General features: G+C 39.3%; 1 pseudogene; it reads left to right on the top strand.

The window, feature by feature from the left end:
* The first annotated feature begins 205 nt into the window (after positions 1-205).
* LOC137498476 (piggyBac transposable element-derived protein 3-like) lies at positions 206-4,822 on the top strand (annotated as a pseudogene).
* The last annotated feature ends 1,581 nt before the right edge of the window (positions 4,823-6,403 follow it).

Here is a 6,403-nt window from a genome sequence, read left to right as displayed (position 1 = left end):
TTATTTTGGTATGTTTTTATCCGGTAAAAATGAGGTGTACATTTGTGCACCTCAGGTCCCTACAACAATATTCTCCCTCTTTGAGGTTATAATTTTTTCCTATGTTTTCTGCATCATTAACCAGTGTTTTACATTTACAGGCATTAGTAGATTTACTGAATAACAGTGATGCCGAACTGTCGGACACAGATGATGAGTTATTTGAGACAGCAATTATAGAAAACTCATCCACTGACTCTGAATCAGAAAATGAAGATAATGTACATTTAACAGCTGCTACTACACCACTGCAAGTAAACACCCGTATGATGAAGTGGAAAACAACAAGGTATGTTCAAAATATTCTATATTTTTATATTGAAGGAACTCTTCCCATTATGTAAAGCATGCGCATGTACTTGTAAATACAAAATGAGTGTAGGCCTAATTTACGTTTCATAAAGGGATGTTAATTCACACTAATTTGGAATGCTTTTCAGAATGGAGAGAAAGGGGCCTGAATTTGAAGAGGAACTGGAGGTCCATGAAAATGGTCCTAAAGGAGTACAAGAGGCCTTTCATGAATATCTGCCAACTGCTTTTTGGGAATTGTTGGCTGAGCAAACAAACCTGTATTCAGTGCAAAAACGTGACTTGCGTTCTGTTCAGACCACAGCTGTAGAATTACTACAGTTTACAGGGATTCAGATTTTGATGGGTACTCTGAAGCTACCACAGGGAAAACTATACTGGAGCAGGGAATTAAAAGTGCCTTTAATTTCAGAATGTATGCCTCGAGATAGGTATTTTGAACTCAGGAATTACCTGCATTTCACAGACAACCTAGCTGAGCATGACCTGTCTGATAAACTGTGGAAAATTAGGCCAATGATAAATATTGTTAGGGATAAGTGTCTGACGTTACCAAGGCCTGCACATCTGTCGATTGATGAACAGATGATACCCTTTTCAGGAAGGTGTAGTTTTCGCCAGTTTGTCCCCTCAAAACCTAACCCACTTGGACTTAAAAATTTTGTCTTGGCAGCTAGAGATGGATTAGTATTAGACTTTTGTATATATCAGGGGAGAGGAACTGTTTGTGAAAATGACATGAAAGAGCTTGGTTTGGGTGGCAGCATTGTGAAACTGTTAAGTGTGAAAGTGCCAAAGGATGGACATCATGTCATTTACACTGACCGTTTCTTTACCAGTATGAAGTGTGCAGAGTTCTTGATGAGTAATGGCATTCATCAAACAGGAACTGTCTTGAAAAACAGAATTGGGCCTGTGGTTAGTAAGCTGAAAGGTGACAAACAGTTTCAAAGAGGGGAGTGGGATGAGAAAGTTAGGGAAGATGGAAAAGTTTGTGTTCTGAAATGGAAAGACAACAAATGTGTTACATTTTTGTCAACTTGTGTTGGAAGTGAGCCACAGGCCACATGCATGCGTTGGTCCAAACAGGAAAAAAAGAAAATTGAGGTACCACAGCCAGCAGTAACAAGGAGTTATAACCCAAACATGAGGGGAACTGACCTCTGCGACAGATTATTGGCATACTATAGATGTACTGTACGAACAAAAAGATGGACAGTACGAGTCTTCAACCATTTTGTACACCTTGTCCTTGTCAACGGCTGGTTAATGTACAGAAGGGCCTGCTGGAAATCAGATATCCCTAAGAGAAAACAAATGAGCCTCCTACAATACCGTCTCCATGCAGCTAATGCCCTGATTAGATCTGAAACAATTTCACAGTCAGTCAGACACTCACCGAGAGGACTGCACACTGTTGGCATTGAGGATGATGCACAAAGGGAACAGGAAGAACAAGAACCAGCCTCTAAATACCGTAAAGTGATATCGCAGCCTATTCCGGAAGTCAGATTTGATATGTACGGACATTTTCCCAAGTATTCAAATGACAGCTTTCCATCCAAGTGTAGGTTCCCAGGATGCAAGTCCAAATCAAGAATCATGTGTGTGAAATGCAATATGTACTTGTGTGTCCTCAAGAACAACTGTTTCATGAAATACCATGTTAAGTAATGATTGGGCATGTAATTACAATGTAATATGTACAGTATGCTTGCATTTTTCAAGTATTTTTAGAGTTATAGGTTGGTTTGGACACTGACATCATGGTTATTGAGGAACATCTTGCTTATTATTACATAAAGTTCTCATGTCAGATTTATACCTTCTATTTTTAGTTTAAGGCATTTATGTAATTTTGTAATTTAATCTGGGTGTAAATGTACCATACTTTTCAACATTAATAAGGTATATGTATAATTTTGTTAAAAAAATTTTATGTAATAAAAACCTGAGGTGTACATATGTACACCATCAATTTTGGACACCCTATCAGTAGAATATTTTTTCTGGAATTTTTCTCAACATCTCTGATTCCCTGTTATCCACTCTAGTGAATATCACTGTCAAAATCCAAATTTTTGTCTCCTGGGACTGAAGAGGATAATATTTTACGAAATCATTGTTCAACATTTTACCCTATAATTTATAAGATTAGAAAGACTCCATATGTATCATTTTTAAGATTGATATAGGCTGATGATGCCCGTAAAGGAGGGTGAAACATGTACCACTGACTTTTATGTATTATGTATAAAATTTTAACCATATGAAATAGTGGATTTTATTGTATTGTATTGAACAGGTGGACTTATAAATATTGTAATAATATTTGAGACATCCTGGGGATACCCAAACAATTATGAAAATGGAGAAAACTGGCTATGTGTTGTGATGGCCAAGACTTATATCTCAGTTTTGATACTAAAGGAGAGAAAACATTCCATTCTGCTAGATGACAATCTGACGCCAACCCTGATCTAGTTATTGTTTCCGCAGATGAAAGAAAACTGCCCCTAGACCACACTGGAATCATTCCCCCGGAGTTCCAGATGGCTTACACCATAGCAATCCTCAAATCAGGAATACCAGCAAATGATCTCTCCAGCTACCAATTTATTGCACTACTGAGTATTTGGTACAAATTGTTGGAACGCCTCATCCTCAACCGAATCCAGGAAATAACGTAATACCATCATACCAGTGGGTTTCAGAATCAATCGCAGCCGCTGTGAACAAGTTTTAGCATATCATACAATGAGGCCTTTGAACTGACCGCGGTATGTGGTACAGTTTGGCTGGATGGGCCACTATTCAAACTTGAAAAAGCATACACGCTTCCGAAAACTTACAGCCCTTCTGAAGAACATGCTGACAAATCGGTACTTCAAGGTCACCATAAGGCAAAAGAAAAGCAAGACTTTTACAGTAAAAATGGACTACCTCAAGGGTCTGTATTAGCCTCACTATATTTCAACTTGTACACCAGTGACATATCTGACACCATCAGCAAGAAATTCTGCTATGCTGACGACTTAATCATCGCTGTCCAAACTGTGACATTAGAAGAGGGTGAATGCATTTTCTCCAATGACTTGGAAACCTCGAATGCATAATAGACGAAGTGTAGACTTTGCCCGAATCCGACTAAGACTGAAGTATGCTCATTCTATCTGTGTAACCAAATAGCTCACCAATAGCTCAGCGTTGTCAATCAATCAATCAATCAATCAATCAATCAATCAATCAATCAATCAATCAATCAATCAATCAATCAATCAATCAATCAATCAATATTGATCTGCATTTAGGGCAGTCGCCCAGGTGGCAGATTCCCTATCTGTTGCTTTTCTAGCCTTTTCCTAAACGATTTCAAAGAAAATGGCAATTTATTGAACGTCTCCCTTGGTTTGTTATTCCAATCCCTAACTCCCCTTCCTACAAATGAATATTTGCCCCAGTTTGTCCTCTTGAATTCCAACTTTATCTTCATTTTGTGATCTTTCCTACTTTTATAAACGCCACTCAAACTTATTCGTCTACTAATATCATTCCACTCCATTTATCCGCTGACAGCTCAGAACATACCACTTAGTCGAGCAGCTCTTCTTCTTTCTCTCAATTCTTCCCAACCCAAACTTTACAACATTTTTGTAACGCTACTCTTTTGTCGCAAATCACCCAGAACAAATCGAGCTGCTTTTCTTTGGATTTTTTTCCAGATTCTTGAATCAGGTAATCCTGGTGAGGGTCCCATACACTGGAACCATACTCTAGTTGAGGTCTTACCAGAGACTTATATGCCCTCTCCTTTACATCCTTACTACAACCCCTAAACACCCTGTGTCCTGCCAACAAAGAATTAAACATAAATTAAAACCCAAGTACCTTGGCATCACCTTAGATCGTACTTTAACATACAAAAACACCTGGAAAATACAAGTCAGAAACTTAAGTCGCGAAACAACATCATGAATAAACTAGCTGGGACTACATGGGGAGCTGATTCATCCTCACTACGATTTTTGCCCTCACCATGGTTTATCCAGTGGCTGAATAATGTGCCCCGGTGTGGCAACGTAGCGCTCATACTAGGAAGATCGACGTTCATTTGAACGTATGTATTAGAACCATAACAGGCACACTAAACTCCACTCCAATCCAGAGGCTATATACTATCCGTAACATACCACCTCCGGAACTGAGACGACAACAAGCAACTATGCGCGAGTGGAAAATTTACACCAACCTGAACATCCACGGAATCTTCCAATCCATAAAGTCTTAAATCAAGGAACACAATATGACATGACATAACTGGCTTCAATATCCAGGAAGAATGGCGTCAAAGCGAGGTGGTGGCCAAGAACTGTTAGATGACGGAGAGGGTTCCCTGGTGAATCGTAAGGTGTCAGCGCACCTCACTCCCTCGGCTGACACTGCAATTGCCTCAAGTTCAGAGAAGGCTTGAGGTCGAGAAGCAAAACATAAGCACGACCTATAAGATGGAGGCATTCCTCTGACAATGGTTTGCTAAATTTGATCTTCTGGAAAATGAAGAGCGAACACTTGCGTATAGAATTTTATGTCTTGAATAACATCGGCCAAAATCTCGTCCAACCTCTGTACTCTGTAACAGTATATCTGTATTAAATATGATATAGCTCTAGACGGAATGAAGTTAGCCAAGAAGTGGGCGTGGAAGTCTTCCATCGAAGATCTATCAGCTATTGCTTTTACGATTATGTCCGAGAGGACGCCGTAGAATAGGGGTAACGAGTGAGAGAGAGGAAACACCAAAGCATGATCTTGAAATTCAACTAGGAACCTTCAAAATGAAATTTCCTCATTAGTTGAATTAAACGAAAATTTGGAGATGCCCGTAAGCAACATAACTAAGGGATGGGGTAAGCTGCTAAACCCTGGCGAAATAATAGGTGACGGCACTGGAGATTGAGAGGGTTCAAAAACAGCATTACTGATAAACAAAGGTGGAAATTGTTTTAGATGATCAGATGCTTGTTCCGATGGGGACGACGTTTGATGAGTAGCCACCGATTTCCTACTGTCAACAGTCCTCTTCTGTAGTTAAGTTGACAGTTTGAACATGGTCACTTTTAGCACAAGTGGCCCCTGACAACAATTAACTAACCCTATTAGACATGTCTGAAATATGTTCCAATAAATTAGTAGCTTCCTTAGCATGCTCATCCTTTAGTTTTAGAGAAAATAAGTCCGTAGTCCTATTGTAAAAATGGAATAATCTAGCTTGAACACGCTTAAGTTGATTAGTAGACGTCAAAGATACTTACAACTGACGCTAGCTCGCTGGTACTATCAGTGATAGTGGACAGAGCCTCATCAAAACCTTTCTCCCCAAATACCAGAATACAAATGGGAAATTCTAAAGATTTCTTAAGTTTGGCAATATCTGCCGCAACGGTGCCACCAGACTGGACCTTCCTAATTGGAATTTCATAAATTAATTCCTCCTTGCGCAGGTACCCAGGTGCAAGGACTTCTCGAGAACCAGACATAATGATAGAACACCTGACACAATTTTGAAAATTTCTATGAGTAGCCGTCAAAAGGGGCTTTATCCAGACCCAATCAACCACGTTCTGCTACCACTTGTTACCGTGTTCTTGTGGATCACATAGGTGAAAGATGGTGCGGGCATGAATGGGTGGATATATGAAAATCGAAATCTTGAATTAAAACTTTAAATTTGGCAGTTTATTCCCTTTTCTAACCTTTCTCCTTTTTTCTTTTCAAATCGTAATACTTTGCCAAGTAATTAACAATTAGTTACAAGAGTTAGCTCCTAAGCTTGAAAAATTCTTTTAGAGAGGTCTAAAATAATCAGATAACAATTTTACAGGCTGAGCTTGAAGCTCCCAATTACAATTTTTACCTGAGCACTACTGCTCCTTTAAATCAATAGTCAAGGAGACGGATCTCCCAATTGCTTTTACCCCAATAGTAAGAGCATCTTTGCCCTACTTAGGAATCTGCTTCCGAAAATTCACACCTTCCAGGCCTATCAAAGGCA

The sequence above is a fragment of the Anabrus simplex genome, chromosome 2 (assembly GCF_040414725.1).
Source record: "Anabrus simplex isolate iqAnaSimp1 chromosome 2, ASM4041472v1, whole genome shotgun sequence".
Classification (NCBI taxonomy): Eukaryota; Metazoa; Arthropoda; class Insecta; order Orthoptera; family Tettigoniidae; genus Anabrus; species Anabrus simplex.
Note: the sequence above shows the minus strand (reverse complement) of the source record. Positions and strands in the feature narration are given on the sequence as shown.